Source organism: Pogona vitticeps, chromosome 3 (assembly GCF_051106095.1).
Source record: "Pogona vitticeps strain Pit_001003342236 chromosome 3, PviZW2.1, whole genome shotgun sequence".
In the NCBI taxonomy this organism is placed as follows: domain Eukaryota; kingdom Metazoa; phylum Chordata; class Lepidosauria; order Squamata; family Agamidae; genus Pogona; species Pogona vitticeps.
The window spans coordinates 151,547,035-151,571,928 of NC_135785.1; the positions used below are offsets into that span (position 1 = coordinate 151,547,035).

At 42.3% G+C, this 24,894-nt stretch overlaps 1 long non-coding RNA gene across 2 annotated transcripts in view; it reads left to right on the forward strand.

Annotated features, from left to right (window-relative positions):
- LOC140705455 (uncharacterized) overlaps positions 1-24,894 on the forward strand; it is a 49,946-nt gene that overhangs the window by 17,191 nt on the left and 7,861 nt on the right. The window contains exons 1-4 of one of the 2 annotated variants that reach the window (XR_013544026.1): positions 17,674-18,700; positions 19,332-19,495; positions 20,481-20,928; positions 21,263-21,424. This is a non-coding gene — a long non-coding RNA (uncharacterized LOC140705455). Of the gene's footprint in view, positions 19,496-20,480; positions 20,929-21,262; positions 21,425-24,894 lie in introns of both variants that reach the window. The other variant, XR_013544025.1, reaches the window with a different exon arrangement.

Here is a 24,894-nt window from a genome sequence, read left to right on the forward strand (position 1 = left end):
CACCAAAAAAGTTATTAAGGACACCACCCTGAAGAAAACAACTTCATAATCATCTCTACAGATAACCTACCACTGCTTACAAGTGCTTCCTAATAGTCCTGGTGATATAGCTACTCTTGAGTCTTTAAATCTGCCTCTTTCCTTAGACCAACTTTCAATAATTTTCCTAAAAAGGTAGTCTGAAGAAAAATTCTGATACCATCAACTTTAGTGAAGCAAGTCTGTGCCAATAACCTACCCAGTATAAGTCTTGGCCACGTAGATTCTAAATCAACTAAGTTCCTAAGCTCCTGAAACTCTATACTCACTGCCGAGCACATTGATCATGTCCTTGGTGCCAGGGCCAGTCTTATTGCTCTTTTCCACATCATCATGCCAAATTGCCAAGCCCCCAGGGGAACAGATTCTGGAACTCATTGGCTCCTGGATCTAACTCCCTGAACCACTCGATCGGCTGGCATGATAATGCATCAGCTAAGCTATTATCTACATCTGGTATATGTCTCGCCTGCACCAGTGTCGTGACACAGTCTGAATGCACGTGGGGTTATAAATTATATAGACCAGTGTCAGCTTGTCACACCAAAAACATACAACAGTGTTAGCCCATTCGCCTACCCAAAGCCACGAGGCACCAACTATTGTGAAAAATTCCAAAAATGTCAAATCTCTGGTGATTCCCATGTGGTGCCACTCCTCTGGCCATTTGCATGTGCACCATCTGATTCTAAAGTAAATTTTTGAGTCAGAAGGAGCCTGTAGCGGCTGACTGGACCTGAATTTCGGCCTTAAACATCTTGTCTCCTCTCCAAAAGGAAATGCCCTTGCACTCAGCTAAGTATTGACTCCAAACCTTCAAATCTTCTCTCATGTCATACATAACCCTAGCCCTATGAAATGGGCAATGGAGCCCTCTCATTGCCTTGGAAAGCCACGCAGAAAGGCACGACCAGGCGCCATGACTCTACCAGCACATTTTAAATGTCCTACCATCTCCTGGAGCTCCCTCAAGGACATTTTTTTCCTTTTGTAACATCGAGGCTACCCTTACCTTAAGGGCAACCAACTCGATGTCTGCCAACCTAGTTGTTTGCCGTACCATGTCTACTTCAGCACCCAACAGCATCAGGGGCATGGTTGATCTCTCTGTTTTTCTTCAACCAGAGGTAAACCTAACTCTACTGCCGTTGAACAAAAGGTATCTAATCTAGATTTACATGTTCCCGTGTTCCTTTCACCACAAAAGATAAGCATCCCAATAATAGGCCATATTTTTACATCTCCATTCTACGCCTAAGCTTCCCCTCAAAAAACCAACTGAAACGTTAAAATGCAGCATATGAAACAGGGCAGCCTACAGGGCAGCCTCTCATTCTTTAGGGGAAAAAAAAAACTGGAAGAAAATCCTAACAGATCAATATCCTGCGGGTGAACTGGCAAAATCCAGAATGCTGATTTTCCATCACATTTTGCCAGCTGTGCCCCTGACCACACCTACGGAACATGCAAACAGCCTCATCAGAGGAGGTATAGCGCACGGTACAAAGCTCCAGAGGGATGGCATTGTTAATCGACTCCCCATTGGGGTAAGACAGATGATGGGTAAATCTACGATTATCTTGCCCCTTCATAGATTGCTGCTTTGTCATGGCGAAGGGGCTTGAGTAATGCAGAGAAGCTATGGGCTATGTCGTGAAGGGATATCCAAGATGGACAGGTAATAGTGGAGAGTTCTGACTAAACACGATCCACCTGGAGTAGGAACTGGCAAGCCACTCCAGTATCTTTGCCAATAAAACTCCATGGACAGAAACAAAAGGCTAAAAAATATGATGCTGAAAGATGAAGCCCCTCAGGTCAGAAGGCATCCAACATGCTATTGAGGAAGAGCGGAGGAGACAAGTATAAGTCGCTCCAGAGCTAATGAAGTGGTTGGGCCAAAGCCGAAAGGACACTCAACTGCAGACACACCTGCAAGTGAAAGGAAGTTGTGATGCCTAAAGTTCCACCGCTTACTTCTCTTTTTTTAAACTAACCACCAAGATCATTGGTGCAGCCAAATAAGCAACCAATATACCCAAGGAACACTTGTCCTCGTAAGGAGGAAGGAAGGGGGGTTGATATTGGAGTGTCAAGCAGGTGGTGCAAATCAAAACTGGGCCCGATGGATCGCCCATACCCTCACCCCACAAGGTACAATGGGGGAAAAAGATCAACTTGTTAAACCACCAGTAGGTAAAGCTGCCACTCCCTACCAAATCCACCTCCCGATGACCGGGCCCCAGTACTGCGTGGACTACTGCTCAGTTGCCATTTGCTCTTCGCATCACTCACGGCTGTGTTGGGCAGTCAAAGGTCTTGTGCTCCGCTTGCATGGAAACACAGCCCACGCTTGCGCGATTGCTACCCCCCTCTTCACTGTTGGTGATTCCCCCTCGAAATCACCAGAAATTACTGTAATTAATTAAACCAAAGCCACTTTCAATTAAGTACAATGAAGCCCAATTAAATAAAATTAATTTCTTAAAAGAAATGCTGTAGCCAAACCCTGGGGAGAAGCCGATGCTATCCCCCCAAGTTCTGATTCAATGATCACTGTAGGCCTCCTGATGCGACACAGTTCAAAAGAGACCGAGCAGTGGAACTCTGTCCTTGCCTGATGCCAGCAAAGAAAGAGGAAGAGGAGAGGGGGAACAGCCGTTAAATAACCTAATGTTCCCCCCCTCTCCTCCTATGCTAATCTTGTGCTACCCGAAGTCTCGCGCTATCCGGGGAGGGAGGCAAAGGCGAGCCACACCCCTGAAGTTCGACTCAGCAGCAGCTCAAGCATTCTCTGTGAATTAACAACAGAGGCAAGTATGTTTTTTTCTCTGTGTATTTTTACTGTTAAAGTTTAAATATTTTACATGCCTTTCATTGAAAGTTATAAGGCTTTTGCTTTTTATAGTTTTATTCTTAAGAACTTTGAAGTGTTCTAGAGATGTATTCTCTGCCTTATTAGGCTATAAGCACTATTTGTTCATTTTTACTCTTGAAAGAATATGTACTCTTGACATAAATGCTCCTGTATGTCAGAATGTAAGCAACATACCTGTGCCTTCTCAAAAGTTGCTTGTTTTTAATATTGTGCATTTTATATTTTTCATAAATAGAACTTGCAGAGAATTAACAAGTTTTGAAGTTGCGTGGAATTACTGCGCCTACTGTAAGTCTTTAAATGAGATATCCAGATGAGTTTGCAAAAGCTTGTCACTGATTGTCTGATTTCATTCTGGGATTAACCCTTTACTGGGATAATGTTAGCTATGATGAATCACAGGATTTGTTCTCATTGCCGGGGAGGACTACAAATCTATGTAGACTCCTGGGGAAGTCAGATGTCCTTATCAGGACATGGCAAAAGAGCCAAATAACGTCCTTCTGATCAAACTAAAACAACTGTCAAAACAATTTGATCTTCCAGGTCTGTTATGTAGTCACCCCTTTAAAATCAATTTAAAGCATGGTAAACCCAATTCAAATATTTGTTTTCTCCCCTAGTGAAACCATGCTTTTACATAAAGAGACAAATCTTAGAAACTGCCTGTGCTTACTCCAGAGTCAGAAAGTATTTTTGGTTGTTACTAGATGTACATTGTTAAATGAATGGGACAGGTATGAGCGCACACACACATAAACACCAGCCATCCCCTATGTTTGTGTGTGTGTGTGTGTGTGTGTGTGAAAGAGAGACAATATGTGTCTCATTGCATGTGAACATCTGAGTGAATATACAAAGACTCACTCACTTTTGCCCTTGACAGTACAATTTGCCCACCTGCAGTTGACTGCTATACTTTCTGCCCCAGCAACAACAATGAGCATCAGCTGCCACTAGGAGAGAGCTGAATTTCTTATGTTGAAAGAAGACGCTGTGTACTGTCATGGGAGAACTAATGAGAATAGATCAATATAGGAGTCATTTATGGCCTGGTATAGTGTTGGAGGTGGGGGAGGTGAGCTGTCCCCCCCCCCCCAAAAAAGGTGCAAAGAGCTTCATCCTGCTCCAGGCACTAAAGCTGTCTGTTACAGCCCTGAAAAGAAGAGAATGTTGTGTCCAGTTCTAAGGAAAAATGAAGCTAGTATTGTGCCACAATTTGTCTTCCAATCTCCCACCTTCCCATTCTTCTGCCCTATTATCAAAGCCTTTTAAATTTACTTTCAGTTATGTTTTTGAGAACAATATTTGTCCATTACACATCTTTAAATCACTCCACACTTTTCCCAGCTGCCTAGATCCTGATCTAAAAAAGCCACATGAGAACACTTTACCTTATGACATTTTCTCCTTGGCATTAACTGAAGCACGGGAAGCTTGGAAGCTTGCCCTCTGCCACAGAGCTGATTCTGCTGTGAAAGATAAGATACACACACACACACACACACACACACACACACACACACACACACACACACACACACACACACACAGAGAGAGAGAGAGAGAGAGAGAGAGAGAGAGAGAGAGAGAGAGAGAGAGAGAGAGAGAGAGAGAGAGAGAGCGAGCTGCCTGGGAAACAAGGTAAGCACAAGACTCCAGAATTTTATGTGTAAGAATTTCTCTAACATATTTCTTTCCCTGAAACCCTTTTCAAAGGCAATTTCTTTTCAGTTATATTGAATGAGAATGGTTATTCTTATTCTACCTCTTACACTCAGCAAAGTATCTCTCTGCAGTTTTATCAAGCTTACACCTTCATGTCCCATGTTTCTACCAAATCAGCAGCAGTTTATCTTAAGTTGCTAGGAAAACCTTTCTTACTAGTCAGGAAGTGTAAATTTTCAAGGTAATGATACAGTTATTACTTTTAAAAGACAATCAAAAGAAAGCTGTGATAAGGATTTCCCAGCTCGCTAGAACATCCACAGTACCATTTCAGCAATGTATAATTAAAACATGCATACGTAATTATATTTGTTGTTGTTGTTTAGTCATTTAGTCATGTCCGACTCTTTGTGACCCCATGGACCAGAGCACGCCAGGCCCTCCTGTCCTCCACTGCCTCCCGGAGTTGGGTCAAATTCATGTTGGTAGCACTATATAACTTAGTTATATAGCTAATATCTATTTAACTTATTTAAATGTCTATTTAACTTAGTTAATATCTATTTAACTAATATCTATTTAACTATATAACTTAGTTATATAGCTAATATCTATTTAAAATAATAAACTTTAGCTAAAGAATCTTAAGAGATTTTTAATGCTAGCAGGGCAAATAAAGATATTCACAGCAAATGGGAAACAAAGACACTTAATACTAGGAAAAACAAAAGAAAAGACATATGTACTATTGCTATTTGATACATTGGAAGGTTGGAATAAATTATTAACTGCCATTTAATTTTCCTATTGAACAGAAATTCTCCATTAATAATGACAAGCCAGAAGAATGAATACGTTCTCTGTTTATTAATGGGACAACATTGCATCAAACATGGCTCTTATTCCTGAATGTATTAACATAAGCATCAAAGGTAATTGTAAACCAAAACAACTTAAAGTGTTGCACTAGCTTTCTAAAAAGGAGAATTCATTCACTGTTTATCAGACATCCTCAGTTGACAGAGTGAACCTAAAAATAGAGCATATTGAACTATGGCATGCAATGATTCTTCAAACTTATATTAAGCCCTTAAAATCAAGAAAATTCCAAAGAATGACAGGTGGTGACCATAGATTAGAAATGTGTGTCATTAAATTCCAAAAAATGGAATTTACAGCCTACTTGAAAGACCTTCAGATGCTTTCAGTTTTTAGTACTTTGATTTGCTTTGAATAGAATTAACATTCTCAGAGACCAGAGCATTGTGTGTGTTTGGCCAGTCCACAGAAAATGGCTGGATGCATTTTTTACAAGTTGTACAATGTAAGAGGTAGGTGGCACAGATGCTGTTGGACAGCTACAAGACTTGAGATTTGACTAATGCCACTTACCCCACACTATACACACATAAGCAGCTCTCAATACATGCCCATCCAGTATATCAGGGAAATAACTGTAACTAGTTGCTGCCCAGACATTGCCTGCTTAGCCCAGATAACAAGACGAGTCACCGTATATGGGGTGATTAGGACCACAACTTTATTAATTTATTTAACATTAACTTTATCTTTCCCTTTCACAAGGAGGCCTGTCACTCTCCCGCCCAAACTACAAAAATCTCTCTCAGTCTCTTCAACTCCCTAATTAACACCCTAATTCTCCATCTCAAAACCCTATCTCAACTACTACTCCTAGTCCTACTGAGTCTCTTATATCTTGTGACTCTGCCCCTCCAGCACTCCCATTGGTCTATGCAAATAGCATATGAATATGCATGACCTGGGTAGATGCCACAAGGCCTACCATAGTGCAAACAAGTTTGCAACTGGAGTCCACCTTACCCTTCTGGTCCAGACCTCACCCTAGGGAGTTCTATTCTGAAAGTGTACTTTTGGTCCTCCAATAGCCAGAGTACGCCAAGGTGGTCCTCCTGGCCCTAAGTGCCCATCTTCCACTGGTATCCCCTGCTTACCCTCCTCTCATCAAAAACTCTGCTAATGTCATTTTGAGAACAGGGGTGCCTTGCACCTGCTGGGTGCCTTCTTTTTGGAACTCACCTGCACCTGTTCCTTTTGCACTAGCCACCACAGCATAGGGGCTACAACCCCATGACCCCCAGCGAGCCGAAAATCTTGGCCCAAAGGCCCCCTTGTAAATCCATTAAGAAAATGTCTAACCCCATGTCTGATAAATGTATGCCATTTACCCTGTATAACCAAGGCTGGATAAATGTAATGTTAGGATACGTTATAATGGACTCCAAGCCCTCGCTGCCAATCTCTCTGCTGACTCCTTTCCAGGCCCAATCAATACACCTGGAGTCACGACCACCCTTCTACACAAGCCGTGGAATAATTGCTGACCACACAATTCACATTGCCGGGAAGCTTGCTGCAAAAGCCTTCATGTCAGTGATGACCTGTATAATCAAAGACTTGCCAGATCTTTGGGCCAAGTCATTGCCTCCAAGATGAATCATGAAGATATCAGGGTCACATGCGGAGTACTTTGGGACACCAGTTCAAAGAACCCATCCCAGAGCATGCCTCTCCGTCCCCTCCATTCAAGTGCTGCCCATGCTCCGAAGTCTAAATGCCAACCCCAACTGATCCAACTGGCATACTTGTCTGCCCAGAAAATGTAACTGTGGCCACATAACATAACATAAACTCTGGACAATGGTATCTGAGGACCTGCAATGACAGGAAACAATACAAACATGGCAGCACATAACAATACCTGTGGGATGACCATCTCCCAAACTTCTTAATGTCTTCCACTCTTTATCCCATGGCAACCACTGTAGACACGGCACCAATATGAAAGGAATGGGTCCCGAATCACCATCCCTGTATCTTGGCCTTGAACAAGGCTTGAGAAGTCACTTTCCAGAATCGGTGTCTCATAAGCAGTGACCTGTCTTTATGCCACAAAAATCCCCCATCTTCTCATCTGAAGCATAGATATACCTTTGTGGCCTTCACAGGGCAAATCATTACAATAGAACACTGACGTAACAGGATAACCTGTCCCTTCCCTCACTGATCTGTCTGTGACCTTCATAAGTGAATGGTTATCCACTCATCTGAGACCACTACATCTTTCCTCTGCAAAGAGAATAGAGATACATCCATTTTCACTGCAGCCACTAACTCGCTTACCCGAAGGGCCCCCAAAAAGGCTATCAGTCCCTAAAAAGGCAGGCCTCAAAACTATCTGTACAAACTATGTCCCATGTGTTCCCTAATTTACACAAGATGCCTGGTGATATGGGTATGCGGGTGTCTTTCATGCAGCCATGCCCCTTACTCCATCCTTCAATCATCTTCCAAATGCAGCAGTAAATCATGTGGTCCCTGTGCATAAAAAGCCGAAGTGGACATTCTTCACTGTATAGAGCTAGGTGTCAATCCTCTCTGATGTAAATGAATGGCAAATTGCATCAAATGTTCATCTAGAATAGGCCATGCATGCCCTAGACCACCTTCTTTGCAAAACATAAAGAACTCAGTACATGTTGCCGAGTAGCTGCAGTGAGTACTGGGGGCAACTGCCAAACACATGGCCCTATTGGCTTCAACCCTTCAATCCTCCATACCTCTTTTGGTAGGACATCTCATTGAGCCTCTACTCCCAGTGCCAACTCCCTGAACCAGTCTATCTGTTGATGGGACAGGATATCAGCCAAAGCATTGTCAACCCCAGGAACATGGCAGGGCTGGAAAACTATATTAAATTGCAAGCAGCACAGCATAGAAGTTGTGATTAAACCCATTACCCTCTAAGACCTAGATGTTAAGGAGTTAACCACATACACCACCACCTGGTTGTCCCACCAGAAGGTAACATCTGACTTGGCCCACACTTCTGCCCACAGCCACAGGGTCCCCACTATTGGGAGAAGCCCCAAAAATGTAAGGTCCCTTAGCACACCAACCACTTGCCATTCAGCTGGCCAGGTCACAGCACATCGTCTTCCCCCAAAATAGATGCCATAGCCTAGCAATTCCACTGCATCCATCTGTACTTGAAATTCAGGTCTTAACACAGCTCCTCCCTTCAAAAAGAAATCCCATTAAAACCTTTCAGGAATCACAATTACATTCCTCCTTCTCTGGTGATGCAACTTAGTGTGTCCTTTCATGGTGTTGCACAGCTGCCTTAGGAAGGCTCTGCCTGGTGCAGCTACTTTACAGGAGAAATCCAGGTACCCAACCACCTCTTGCAGTTCCTTCAAGGAAACCTTAACCTGTGGAAACATACTCCAAAGCTTTCACTTCAGCTCTGTCAACTTTGCTTTTAGTAAATTACTGGATTGCCGATTAGTGTCTAGCTCTATTCCTAGAAAGGTCAAAACCTGACAAGGGCCCCCATTTTTAATTCCATCAACTGAACACTGAGTTCCCATGCTAGTTCCTGGAAGGCATCCATGAGGAACCTACATTGTGAAGTTCCATATACTCCACAAAACAAATAATCATCCAAATAATAGACTATTTGTGCTAGACCAACCTAGCGCTTAAATGCTCATTCCAGAAATGAGCTAAATTTCTCTAATGCTGAATAGGACACCAAACACCCTATAGGTAATAACGTGTCTATATAGTCGTTGCCTTCAGAGGTAAAACCTAGAAGGTTGCAATCATCCAGATGTCCTTGGAGTAGCCGGAAGGCTGATTTAATGTCACACTTCGCTAGCTCCATCCCCCCACAACTCCTCACTATGTGTACTGCAGCATCAAACGATATGTACCTGCTGGATTAACTGAGTCCTCTGCTGGGAAGGACAGATGGTGAATCAATCCCAGGTGTCTTTTTTAGTACTACCCCAGTGGAGACACCCATAAATGCTGCACCATTGGTGATGAAAATGGACTCTATACTCTGCCCTCTAAAACCTCCTTGCAGATTTTTGCATGAACAATGTCCTCCCATCCCCTAACTGACTTTAGATTATCTACCCAAGTGGCCATCCTGTCCCCAACCACTGGAATACAAAAACCAAACTAAAACCCCTCACTCAAAAACCTACCTTTCTGGGTGGTTTTTTGGCAACTGCTCCAAAAGAGGTACCTTAATTAGACATTTTTTGATTATTGGAGAGGCTGGGAGGCAGCTTCCAACTCCTTCAGTCTCCCTGCCCCACACACATCCTGACCAGCCCTTCAGATATGCCACTGATGCATGAGGTGCACTAAAGATGGAACACTGGTGCCTAAATTTACATCATCTTTGACCACAAGATACTCATTCATTAAATTCTCAGCAGACCACGCAGGGTTAAAGCACCTGGTCCGCTATCACATGGGAAGTACTGACCTGTGATGCTCTCTGCACCAAATGTCAGCTGTCAAACCTATCTCCTAAACTAGGGCAAAACTGCATCAGCAGCAGCCACCCAAATATACAATTCACCATGGAAAAAGAAATAGAGGGCCAACTCCCGTTCTTAGATGTCATGGTCATATGCAAAACTGACCTCTGACTGGGACACAAGGTCTGCAGAAAACCCACCCACACAGACCGGTACCTACACAAAAACTCCAACCACCACCCACAACAAAAATTGGCATAATCAAAACATTGGTAGACCATGCAAATCGGAACTGTGAAGCTCAGTTTCTCAGCACTGAACTCAACCATCTGAATTTGGCCCTACAGGCAAATGGCTACTGCAAAAATGAAATCACAAGAGCCATCAAACCAAGAAAACAACTCCAAACCGAAGAGGAAAAACAGCCACCCACAAATAAAGTATTTCTGCCATACATCAAAGGGGTCACAGACCACATGGGGAAACTTTTATAAAAACACAACCTACAAACAGTATTCAAGCCCACCACAAAAATACAACAAATGTTACAGTCACCAAAGGACAGAAGGGACCCCCTCACCACTGCAGGAGTATACCAGATACCTTGCAGTTGTGGCCTGGTATATATTGGAACCACAAAACGAAGCATCCACACCAGAATCAAAGAACATGAGAGACAGTGCAGATTAAAACAACCAGAAAAAATCTGCAGTAGCTGAACATGCCCTAAAACAAGCTGGACATGAAATTCTATTTCAAAATACTAAAATATTGGACAACACCAGCAATCACTACGTCAGACTGCACAGGGAAGCCATTGAAATCCTCAAGCACCAGCAGAACTTCAACAAAAAAGAGGAAAGTTTGAAACTCAACAAAACTTGGCTCCTAGCTCTCAAAAATACAGTGTGCAAAAGGTCAATGAACTCTCCCAGCCACAAGGACCGGGGATCACTACACACAAAAGACCAGCTAATGAAACCCATCAAGCACAGTGACAGATATAATACTAAAAAGTCCTTTTTTCAAGAACTTAATAAGATAATCATGAGATTTGTATGGCAACGAAAAAAAAACCAAAAATTAAATTAAAAGCAATGCAGGATGCAAAACAAAGGGTGGGTCTTGGACTTCCAGATTGGGTATTGTATTATCAATCTTCTGTGCTAGTTTGGATAAGGGAGTGGATAATTTTGGAAAATGACAGGCTATTTAACTTGGAAGGACACGATTTGTAATTTGGCTGGCATGCCTTTCTATGGTATAAAAAGGATAAACAGCAAAAACACTTTAATTCACATATAAGAAGAGCTTTACTGGGAAGTTGGAAAAAGATTATACAACAAACTTACCAAAAAAACCCAGTATGGATTTTACCTATAGAGGCTTATACTCACCCTAAGCTTATGATGAAAGAAAAACTTTTAAGATATCAAGATTTACTAAAAAAGGACTATACGCTAAGGTCTAAAGAAAAGTTAGAGACACAGAACATTCATATAGACTGGTGGTCCAGAACACAGTTGGAATCTAGATTCAGAAAAGATAAAATAGAGGACATATATCTAGAACAAACAACATTTGATAAACTCTTACTAGGTTCAAAAGATAAAATAATTAAGAAAATGTACAACTACTTATTAGAAACTAAAATGCAAGATGAAATGGTTAAAGAGTGTATGATTAAGTGGGCACAAAGCATAGGTCATAATATTGACATTGATCAATGGTTACAAATATGGCAAAAGAATATAAAGCTTACAAAATCAGTTAGTTTTAAAGAGAATATATACAAGATGTTTTATAGATGGCACATGACTCCAGAAAAACTGTCGAAAATGTATTCAGATGTATCAAATTCCTGTTGGAAGTGTGAAACACATGTGGGAAGTTATTATCATGTGTGGTGGACCTGCAGAGCAGCAAAACAATATTGGAAAAGAAGTGCATTTGGTATTTCAACAAATATCGCTCTGTAAGGTCCCATTAACACCAGAATTGTTTTTACTGTCTATGATACCAGACAATATAAAGAAAGCAAAGAAGGGTATAGCTACATATATAGTCACTGCAGCTAGAATTTTATATGCTAAAAAATGGAAAAGTCTGATGGTTCCAAAAACAAGAAGATCTTATAGAAAAGATAAGAGAAATAGCAGAAATTGACATCTTATTGGAAGTAATGAAGGACTGCCCTTTGCAAAAGGCAACTGAAAGATGGGACATATTTTACAAATGGTTAGAATCACCAGATAATGTTTGAATAACATAGAAGAATAAAATGTGGATTAAGGCTAGAAGGCAGAAAAGAGTAGAAAAGCAGAAATGGAATTTTGGATGATAATGTTAATAGAATGGATGTTAATATATTTTTGTATCTCCTCTTCCCCACAATCCCAATCCCTTCTCCCTCTTACTTTTTGTATCCCATACCCTATCCCAAGTTATTAAAAATAAATGAATTTTAAAAAATCACAGTGACAGATAATCTCTGCTCCTTATCACAACAATACACCCACAACAAGTCACACTAATCACCCATCTCCAGAAAAGGACAAAAGCCTATCTCACAGCCATAAATACTCCACTCCCAAGCAAACTACACCAGAGCACAGAGTGCTGTCCTCTGAAGATGCCGGCCACAGAGATGCCGGCCACAGAGACTGGTGAAACATTAGGAAGAACAACCTTCAGAACACGGCCAAAGAGCCTGAAAAACCCACAACAACCTTCAGTTTCCTGAAGGTTGAGCTCTCTCCTTTTCTAACATATTCAGTTTCTCCCACATGGTTCTATAATCATGCCATCCCTCATCCTCTGATGTAGTTGGGGGAGTTTGGGGGGGGAGCCTTGCACTTTGCAGGCTGCTTCCATTTCTTCCCCCCCTTGACCTTTCTTGGGTCCCATACTGCTAATGCTACCTACCTCTGTGTGTGGTGTGAACCAATCCCACACTTGTTCTTTCACCAGTTAATAGCAAGAAGCCTCTGCTCCTGGTAAACTGTTTTTTTTTTAAAAAAAAATGCTCCTGTTTTTTTTAATTAATGTGAGGGCACAAGCCCCTTACTGTAGCCCTCAGACCCTGCACTGTACCCTCTTGTTCTTTCCCACAACTTCTTCCTCCCTCCCTTCCCCTTTTATTTTTTAAAAATTTAATCCCCCTTATGTTTGTTTGCTTGTTCATTTGTTCATTTGTTCGTTCATTTATTACCATTCAGGGCTGGGGGGGGATCCATCCACAAGCTCCCTCCTCTTACCAGGTGGCCTTATAACCCAGCCCTGTGGGTTCCTGGATTCCTGTCCCAACCCTCAGGGGTGACTGCCCCACTCCCCTTCGCCTTCCTTGCTGTTTTTCTCTCACCTTTATTTTATTTAATTTTATTTTTAAAAAAGAATCTTAATTGAGAAATGTTTGTTGGAGCCTGCCTGGGCTCTCAACTCTTTCCCCCTCAGAGCCCCTCTACCACAGGTCTGTGCTTATGCACAGCTGAAATCCTCAAAGCTTTGGAGGCAGCGTTAGCCATGTGGTTGAAATTGAAACTGCTCCTGGCTCATGCAGCACCTCTCCTCCAGATGCTGTTGATGAGAGAAAGAACAAGGCAGGCCTGAGCAGCCTTCTGAAAGGCTCCCTGGGCCTGGCTTGCTCACCCAATATGACACAACTAGCCTGCGTCTGTCCCCTCCAGCCAGCCAGGCCAAAAAACCCTAACCTCAGATCTGTCAAATCTTCTGAATTAAGTCAGGCTGAAAGAATGTGACTGCCCCAAGTTTACCTAGCGAGCTTCATGACTATGTGGGAATATGAACCCAGGTGTCCCAGGCTGTAGTCCAATGCACTAATTACTGCACCGCTCTGGCTTAGAGAATGCTAGGAATAAGATGCCAAAATTGTAAAATCCCTTGAGACAGGCTTGTGAACTCAAGCCTTGTTAGCATATCGTCTCAAGAATGAAAATCTTATTGGTCACAGTTGAATAGCAATGGTACAGCATAAGAAACAAAATCAAAACATTGGGTGCTGCAAGTTCTGGCTGAATATACTCCACCACCACCAATGTGCCTGGTGGATACACCACAGCATGCTGGGATCCCTATGCTACTACATGGGCCCTCTGCCAATTATTGTGAAAGCAAGCACAGGTGTGCCTGAGCTGGGCATGCACTTCACATCGTCCACCCTAATATCCCTTAAGGGGATCCATGTTGTGAGGATAGAGACTAACAGACCCTATTTTCACAAACTAGATCTGTCCCTATATGTACAAGTGCCAAACCTAAACTAATTACATTGTGCCATACATTGAAGTCAAAACAAGGAACCTCACAGCATCAATACAGCCCCTGCTTACATAGCAGACACCCAATTCCACAGCATGGCCTTCCCAAAAGATCCCAGTTAACTGAGAGAAGGGTGAGTAGGGGATGTGAATTCCACCAATGGCTGGTGCTGGGATCTGTTGGGGGAGAGTTTAAATGTTTCCCAGGCAGAGTGAAACCTGTTCAACATTGGCCTTTTCTCAGAAGTCCTATCCCTGGTCAGACCAATCAATATCCTGATCAGCAGCAGTGTGCAAACAGCAGCACATACTCTGGGAGCCTCAAAAGAGCTTAGGAACCCCTTCAGCTCTGGGAAAAAAATCATACTGACATATTCACTGTGTTCCCCACCACCAGATTTCAAAGTGGGTCTGTAGGGGAAGACTTGGGGCCAGCAAACTGGGGCAATTCTCCCCATTCAGGTCCCTGGAGAGCCAGCTGAGAGAGAACTGTGCTTGTATGCACTTACCTATGAGGTGGCTGAAGAGTGTGTATACATCGTTTATCCTTTATTGTACAATCATCTCTGTGGCAGCTGTCAGCTCCTCCCCCCAGCTTCCCACACTTTAATTAAATCCCAGAGAAAGACATATTAAGGTAACTCCTTCTCTGATCAGCCAGTCTGGAAAACGGCAAAATGCCATGGGAAGAACAGTGTCAACCACAGAAACAGATGCCATTTTCTCCTAGGATTTCCTTTAAAACTAATAATGTTTAACCTAATGTTGAACATAATGGATTTATTTGAAAACTTTACCTGCTTATGTTAACTAAATTAGGCTTTGACATTCTCTAAATAAAATCTTACCTTGCCTCTGGTACTCACATCAAACTTTTCCATTGGCTGTATTTTGTTATATTTCTGAGCATGGGTGAGGGGGTTAAAAATGTTACTTTTGGGGGCTGACACGATGGCCACTGTAGATATTTAGCCTTTTGCTATAATAAGGAATGGTTAATCCCTGTTTCTTATTAGTGCTTAAAGTGAAATGGTGCACTTTTTTTCATATTGAGAAAGGGCCCCATACTGTCCAAAGCATCTTGAAACTGAGTCCAGTGGTGACATCCATGCAGTTTAATTCAGGAACCAATGCTCTACCAACCACAGGACATGTGGTTGGGAAATGCCCACACTTCATGTGTTGGGGCAAAATCACTGTATCCCTGATAGAACGGGCACAAATTTCAATCCTGCAAACAGCAAGCAGAGTATGATGATGCTGTGAACAGCACAAGAGCCCTCCTAAACGTTGAACAGAAAACCTATATCTGTGCCCTGTCACCAACAACCGCCAAGGTAAGTGATAATGAGCCACATAACATTGTTACAGATTATCTGATTCACTTAATGTTTTTCTCCTTTTGCCTCGCTATTGCTAACATACAAGTTGCTTCTTTAAAGTATAATTCTCTGGTTATGTTTGACAGACGAACTGTAGGAGGAACATCATAATTCTGAGGACAGAGCTAAACTTGTGTCCCTTTTCACTATACTTACCCTATCCACATATGTGAAGAATGAATAGAGTGAATCTTCAAATAGGTACGTTCCACATTGCCATATGTCAATAAGTCCAAAACAAGTAGCCGGAAAAAGAAAGAAGTTCAACCAAGAGAATGACAATACCAATTAATCAAACTAGAAAAAGTCATTTTTTCCAAAGAGAGAGAAAATTGTCAGGGAAGAGCAAGGTTACAAATTTGCACCACCAGACTTAAGACATGTTGCCTGGGCACCGTTTAAAGAACTGTGGTGATGACAGCATCCAGCAAGAGATTCATTGCTTCTGATTGTGTGTGTCATTGCTCATTGTCCTGGTGTCAAAATAGCATGAGGCTGTTTCCCATCCATTCCATCACTGTTGTGGCTGTCACTGGACTTGGATGACTCATCATCTCAAATCTGCCAACCATATTCTCCTTTCTCTTATTTCCCCAGTTTGACAGGGATGGCTCTGAGCTGTTCAATAAACAAACATGAATACCCAATTTTTTTGCATGTGGATGACACCTTTCTGATTTGCCATGTCTTCTTAGCTATTTTTCTTTGAAGGCTCATCTCCACAGAATTTTCAGTGTTTCAGCTTTTACAGTTGACAATCATTCTTTAATGCTTGATATGTAGAGGAGCAAATGAAGTGCTTTTCAGCTCCCTTAGAGGGAAGGGTGAAAATTTTTGCACAACTACTGTTGCCAATATATGTGTTTATCCCCATGTCCTCCAGTTAGAAGGCACCAAAAGTCCCCACAGATCTGGACATCAAGGCAGGATTTAAAGTTATAAACCAACAGAACTTTAACAAATGTTTAATTTGACATAACTCTATCTTCTAATGGTTGGATCATATTCCAAAAAGATGGGGAGTGGTTATCTCACTCTCCCCTGTGTTTTGCAGTGTGCCCCAAAAGTCATGTTTCTGTCTGCAGTTGTGAGAAGGGTGCACCATATGGACAGGTAGCATCTCTGCCTCTAAATGGTCTTCTCAAATAGTGCAACTGTGTGGAGGTCAGAATTGTATGGGGAGAATCTGGGGGAGGTTGGTTGCACCTCCTCTGCACAATGTTGTTGCAGGGCCAACTAAAGCAGGAGGCTTTGAGGGCTTTCTTGTGAGGTTTGGATTGAGGGAATCCTGATGCCAGAGCCTGACCTTTCCCACTTCTTCCTCTCCTATTTCTTCTTCTTCCACTCTCCACCGCCATTCATCCTCAGCCTCTGTCTCTTGCCTATGGTTAAGCTTCAGTGCCAAGGCTGCCCCACTCTCCTTGCTTCCTCCCTTTATACCTTACTTGCTCCTTCCTCCTCCTCTACTCCTACAATTTCCCATGCTTGCTTTGGGCCTAGTCCCACCCTGAATCTCTTCTGCTGGTTCCTCCAATAGGTTGTGGAATTGTTTTGGAAATAGATGGTTACAGATAGCTGTAGACATACTATCAGCTCCCCTGAATTTAGGTCCTGGAAGGGGGGGCATATAAAAAGGGATCTGTGTGTGGCCTCCTCTGGTGAGTACCTCATTCACTATAATAGTAGGGCCATTGCTTGAGAGGATGAGGAGGAGAGCGTATGGCATGTTGCTCATTCATTGAATTTATACCCCCTCACTTACAGAATAAGTTGTCTGTGCAACAGAAGAGCTGCCACTTGTTCCTTTCCCTGACCCTCCTCACTGGCACTTTCACTCACCATCCAGAATGCACTGCTCCTCCCTCACCAGTTGTGCAATCTTCTCCAATCCCTTTTCCACCTTCTCCAGCAGCCGGCCACTCAAAGGAAGAGGCAGGGCAGGGGTTTCTGCAGATCTGCCTTTGAGTGGCCAGCTTCTGGAGGAGATGGAGAAGGGAAGTCCAGGGTCCTGCCCAGATAGGAAGATTGCACAACGGGAAGGGATAGAGTAGTGCACACTGGCTGGTGAGTGGCGGTGCCAGCGAGTGGGACAAAAGGAATGTGTGGCAGCTCTGTTGCTGCACATATCATTTACGACTTTTATGCCCATCTCTATATGGGAATGAAAACACACAAAAGTGGAATTTTCTTCATGAATAGATTCAGAACAAAATATTATCTAATTACAATGATTCAGCGCCAGTTTACAGTAGCTCTACAGGTTTTTGCTGAGAGGAAGAGAGCATGTACTTCTAAAAAGTCATTTTTTCTGAAATGGAGCAGTAGATATCTCCAGGAAACACTTGCTCCTCTGCCTTGTGTGGGTCTGACTTTCACTCTTCTCCAAAGCTACTGAAGCTGACTTTCTTCCAGAATGCTAACAGAAGACCTAACAATTATCACTTTCATTTCCCTGCAGGGCAAATTCAGAGGCAATGGAATGTTGCTTCCTAGAAAGAAGAAATTCTCTCTCTCTCTCTCTCTCTCTCTCTCTCTCTCTCTCTCTCTCCAGTCTACAAGAAAATCCTCCTAGAGAAATTATTTAATGTAAAAAAAGGAAAAGAGACCAATGAGACAACAAGTGACTAAGAACCAAATCATGATGCACCGAACTTTGTGTTTTCACACAGTCTATTGTATGTATCAGCTAAAGAACTCTGCAAGCAGGACAGAGGAAAATACGGACATCTCCTGCACAGTGTGTGGAGAAAGAGAAAGAGAAGAAGAAAATATACTTTTGCTTAGAAGAGTAAATAGTGCTGCCTTTTGTGCAGAAGAGACTGAGCTTTATTTGACCTCCTGGGGTGGGATGTTGCTAAGAGTGAAAGAAAAATTCTGATGTTTTCAAAAGATCAAGTATGAGGAAAATGTCATATGTATATGTTACTATTTTACATAATTGGACCCAAATGATGACAAGCACAAATCTGCACATTGGTGGTTTAACCACATCCTCATCATCAAAGCCATCAAGTTGATCTTGCTTTATGGCAACCCTTTCCTGGGTTTTCTAGGTATACAGTAAGCAGAAGCAGTTTACCATTCTATTCTCAGGATACCTTCAGTTTCTGCATAGGCTGGCTCTCCTCCTAGGAATGTGAGGTACAATTATTTTACCTATTTTTTTCTCAATATGTATTAAATCCTTTGTATTACCATAAACACATGTGTGCCAGTAAAAAGAATGAGATAGCCTATTCAAAAGGAACTTTCCCCTAAAAAAAACATTCCTCTCCTGTGCTTCAGTAAGACACTTGTTCCTTCCCTCCACACTGGGAGCCAAACAGACAGGGAACATAAGAGGAATGGTCCAACGGGAAACACTTACAGTACTTAACTCTTTGTTTTCAAAAATACAAAACAGCTATTGTATCCTACTGATGTATCCATGTAGTCAGTAGAATTCTGATATTTGTGTCAGTTGGCGTCACAGGACCAAAAACATACCATCAAAACAAGGCTATAAAAGAATAAGTTGTGTGTAAACTGTCCATATATTTGGAATATTTTGATCTTGTGATCTGTGCTTGTTATGAGATGAAGATCCTGATAAAGAAATGCTTTTCCTTGTACCCTTTTGAGATGAATTAATCTCGGCAAAGCAGATCTTATTCATCTCAATTCTGCAGAGTTCCTCTATTTCTTTGTTTCTTTATTCTTTCTATAAACCCAAAACTCATATTTTAAAAGAAAATCCTGTGTGCCTGGTTGGTTTTTTCTTTTTTCTCAACAGGTCCCCCAAAAGACTTGGTTCTGCTGGAAGTAAATGAACTAGAATTTTTACAACAGTAGAGAACTGGATTCCCAAGTTCTGGCTCTGCAGCCACATAACTCTCTGAGCTATGCCTGGAAAATTTTATTCATAAATAACATTCTTTCTTCTTATAGTACAGTAAGGTATGTGTTTTTGCTTTCCCAAGCCCTGAAATGAAGACGCCAGGCAACAATCTTTGGGTTTAAATACGGGCCACACTTTATTAAACCAAATTAATTCAACCAAGTAAACCAATACCAAAATGGGGGGGGGGGCTGCGGTAGTGCGGGGAAATAACGGCAAATAATTCCTTATTAGTCAATGGGCAAGTCCCAGGCCCCAGGTTCCAGCTGTCTAACTACCGGAGGAACCTATAAGGCCTCCATTAACACCCCGGAACTCTAGCCATCGTATTTGATGACCTTTGGTCCGTAAGTGGTCAAGCGCCTCAGTCGCCTTCGGCCCTGTAATCACACGATCCGCAGAGCCGTCAGAACTGGGGTGCTGTTTGTTTTCTGATAATTACCAAAGGGAGACACCGTGACAATCAGTTATTCCCACACTACCCGCCCGTGTGACCGATTACGAAAAAACCACCATCAATTGCCACAAAAACCCTATTCCAGTGTGGGATAGGCGAAAAATCCCTCCATCCAAAAGCCAATCAGGATAGAGGTCAAAAATTCCTATCCGGCCCCAAAATAGGTGACCCAAAAGCACACTAGAAAGAGGGTGGGTGGGTGGGTGCCAAAACCGAAAGGGAACAATTCCCGGACCGGCACTCCTTTATAACCTCACAGTTCACGCCCAGGCATCACGTGGCCCGTTGCCTACGTCATCCAGGGCCGGGGGAGCGAACAACGTGTGGAGCTCAATGGTGCGACCAGGTGCCCCTCTCGTGCGCTTGCACTTCTCATTAAAAAATAAGTATGTATCAATGGCCTTCAATACTCCTGCTTCTAATTTTATTTTCATCTGACATTTTCAACTGAAAGCAATCAACAATAGATGGGGGGTTGTTTCCCCCCCCCCTTGTTTCTAGGGCATAAAAAGAAAAAGAACAGGGCATTGGAACTGATGATTTCTCAATCCACCTCAATCCTCCTCTTTTTTTTCTTATTCCATTAGAATAGTGACAGCAGAGCAATGATGGAAGAATGATTTCCCACCACCACAATGGAAAAGCTTGAAGAAGCAGATCTCCTTCTCAACCTGTGGAGCAGAAATCTAACAAAAGGAGAGAGAGAGATCCAGAACATCCAAAAGTCACTCATCTGTCATCCCTGGGAATTTACAAGCGTCCCTTTCTTCTTCCCCCCACTCCCAGGATCTTTGTTTACCTTTTAGTTTTTTGGTTTTTTTTAACTATATCCCCGGCCTGGGAGCACCCTTTTTATTTGGGCTTTTTTTTGTCCAGCAGGCCCTGCCCCTAGTTGTGCCAGCCAATCCCTGGTTGCCAGTGTGAACTCTCAGCCAAACATAATGCTCCCAGGCTCCCATGTGGCTGCCACCATTACAGAGCCACAGAGAAGTGTGGGAGGCAGGGCTGCCACCCTGACCACAAGGTGGGACTCAGGTGAGGCCGGATCCATCTTTTCTATTTTTTAATTGCATAAACTGGAAAACTTTTTTTAAACAATGCAAGAATTCTTAACATAATAAAATTCAACCTACAGAAATGCATTGCTACATCAAATCTATTGGGTAGTGCACTGTGGTTCTAGTTTCCTAGCTAGCAAAAGAGGATGAGATTAATGGTGTCTCTAGTTCATAAAAGGCTGTTTATAAGGAGCTGTTAAAAATGGCAGAAGAAGTTCTTCTGTGAGACTAGAAACCTCATAAGAGGGTTCTTGATTGTCTAAAGCCATTTTCAGGCAAGCATGGGTAAAAGTCCTCTTCCAATCTTGCAGCTTTCTGGGACAAGATCAGAAAATTATCACAAGCCTCTGCATCCTCATCCTTTTGGCCCACACCGTCACAAACCAAGCACCTATATAAAATGTGCAAGCCACAGTTGATGAGAACAAGATGCAGGAAAAGCAAGCATCTGAGTCAGTCACTCCACAACATCAGTAAGAGTTTTCTTTCCTATCATGAACCAATATTTATGTCACCTTAATTGAATCGTTGCACATTTTCTAAGTCTCAAACGATGCTCGATTAAAGCTTCATTAATCATTATTACAGATTTTTTCATGCAAATGAAAGAACATTTAACACATAATTGTGTGCTAATTGATCAACAACTGGTTCACAGAACTGTTAAATAACACAGCAGTATCTCAAAACACCAGAGGTTTCTATATACAGTGTGTGTGTTTGTGTGTGTGTTTGTGTGTGTGTGTGTGTGAAAGAGAGAGAGAGAGAGAGATGAGGATTAATTGACAAGTTAGTTTAGTTTTCCTTGTTATCCTGTATCAAATATACTGTTTACAGACATTGCCGTATCATTTAGAATGTTGGGATTTGGAGCATTGTGGCTTATCTGAGCTGGAATCCTTTGTGAATACAATATTTAATGTTACAATTTACCTCACCAAGTGTCACATGCCCCAGTTTTCCAAATTTTAATGTTTACACCTGAAAGTGAGAGCCTGGTGCAGAAGGTTTCAGCCGCTGGACGGGTGGTCTGCCGCCCTGGAACAGTGTGGCTGGTGTTTGCCCCATCATCCTGGATGGGTGCGAGACTGTCCTGGGTCACATGACTGGTTTAGGTGAGGGAGTGTGGTTATTTAAGGGAGCACTCCCACTTCATCGCCCTCTTTCCTGTTCGGGCATCCACCCACCCTCCCTATTTCTAGTGTGATTTTTATGGTCGCCTTTTAGGAATTTTTGACCTTCATCCTGATTGGCTTTTGGATGTGGGGATTTTTCACCTATCTCACACTGGAGAAGGGTTGTTGGCATTTTTGGTGGTTGATTTGGTCACACTGGTGGGTAGTGTGGAAAAATAGGTAGTCTCAGTGTGTCCCATTTGTAATTCAGGTAAGCCAACAGCGCATCCGACCTCCCCGCTCTGCAGTTCGTGTGATTATAGGGCCGGGTAAGATGGGCTGGGTCACTTCCGGACCAACAGTCATCAATTAAAAATGTCTTGAGGTCTGGGATGTTTATTAGTGGCTGGTTGGGTTCCTGCTGTCTTTAACACCGCTGGAACCTGGGGCCGGGGACTCACCCAATGACAGATCAGGGGGTATTGGGATACCCCCGCCTTCTCCTGTTTCTGCACTACAACAGGCCCCCTCTTTTGATAATGTTTGAAGATGTGATTTGATTTAATAAAGTATGGCCCATATTTAATCCATATCACTGTCTCACGTCTTTATTCCAGGACGGGGGGGCGGGCAATAGGGATTATGTTGGTGCACTGCCCATCCTACTGATACTTTGTTGAATAAGCCAAGCTGATTTTGGAGGTGGCATTAAAATCTCCACAGCTTGTTCTGCTGGAGGATTTTAATGTCTATGCCAAGGTAGCTTTGCTAGGAGTGGCTCAATATTTCATCTCCTTCATGATGACGATGGGTTTGTCCCAAATGATATCTGACCTCCCATTTTGTAGGGCACTGATTTTCTGTGCTGGGGCAGATGCTTGTTATCAGAATGTGCAGGAACTTTCTGTGGTCCTATCACTAAAGACAGATAATTAGAACTCAGAGCCTCTGCAGCAGTGGGAAAGCTTATGAAATAGTCCACCCTGGGTGACTAATACATCTGAATAGTTACCTAATGGCTCTTGGGAGGTTTTCTGTTGCTTTGGCAGGTGATCTGGCAAAGCCCTGGTAGACCTCTGGAATGAGGAGATATGTAGAGTAGACATGATTGCTCCTAAGTGTTCCCTTCTGTGAACTGGTAGTGATGAAGCAAGCGGGATGGAGACTTCTCTACCACAATTTCATCAGCACAGCATCAATTCAGCAAAGTTATTTTGAGTGGTGAGAGGCCTACTGCATGCTGGCTCATAAGGAGAGGATGCAGAGCACTCAATAGCAAGGTACTGACTTTTGACTCTTAATTCCTCCAAAATAGCTTATATTTGAGTATTCGTGTAGCTCCATTAGTCAGAGTTCCTTACCTGAAATTGGGGGTTGGTGGGTTCATGTGCCCAGTCACCTATGGGTCTTTGGGCAGGCTCCACAGTCCCAGAGTGCCACTAAAAGAAGGGTCTAAGAAATCATTTCTGAGCACTTAAAGTCTAGAAAACCCTAGGTAGTTCGCTACAATTCAGAATCAGTTTGATGATGATGATGATCATGATCATCATCATCATCATCATCATTATCATTATTATAGGCCTAATATTCCAGAGTTACAAATTGCTGTGGGAACATCCATAAACAAAAATAGGTCCATGTTGTAGATAATTGTAAAGAGTAATGTGACAATAGTGCTGGAGCTAAAGGCATAGCACATCTGCTCCTTTGGACACATCTTGCTATTTCACATAATAGCTAAGGAGCAAAAGATGTAAGATGCTGAATGTGCATTTAGAAACAAATAACTTGTTTTTTTCTCCCACAAATTGAGTTCCTTGAAGATACAAACCTGGCCAGTAAGACTTAAAGGCTAAGCCTGAATTTAACTTCCAATAATCATTCACAAAACAATCATGATGGAATGTGCAATATGCATCTGGGGGAAAGTCTGCATTCTTGCAAACAGACCTAGTTTTGCACTTAAGGAAGTCCTGTTTCCATCATTATAGGTAAAAGCAAAACAGAAATAAAAATTTTAAAAAGACATGTGAATTGTATTGTCAGGTTTGATCCTCAACTGAGCTAATTAGGTGTTGAAACAAATCCTACCATTTGCTCTAGCTCTCGAAAAATCACACCATATTTTCAGCCTCAAGTAAGCCACTTTCAGACTTTCATTCTTGCTTTGAATGAATGTCCAGAACAGGAATAAGAAATCTGGCAATTTCACATCCTCCAAAGTTCAGTTTTTCAAGTTATTCCTGTCATAAATTTAAAAATATGTGTGTGTTTTGGTAATATTTGTTCAGACAGAACCTAGATTGAAATAATTCTCATCTGCCCTAGCCAAATTCAATAGTTTCAGCTGTCTACTACACACAGAGTGCATAGGAATTCAAACTCAGACTTCTCAAGAGCTGACCAGTTAAAGATCCTGGCCTGAGTGGGTGAATCCATCAGTTATAGTTTGTTCACATCTCATGTTCTTGTCACTCCAAATATAAAGAAATGGGAGATGAATGGGAAGCATGTTCTTATAAAAGAACTAACTCAGACACAATACATATTCATTCTTATTTCAGAAGAGAACTAAGATTGTGTCAGATTAACCACCTCAAGTCTATGCATCACCAAGGCATATGAAACAGATTCTTTTACACACATTATGCACAGTGTACTTAGGGGCTCTAAAAGGTCAGGATTCCATTAATAAATCCCCACTCCTCCTGCCTAACCCTTCAAGAGAAGAAGAGAGATTCCCCACAAAAATTAAGCAAAATGGTATTAATAACACCTTAATGAAAATTACAGAAAATAATAATCTGCATGGCCTTTTTTTTGGGGGG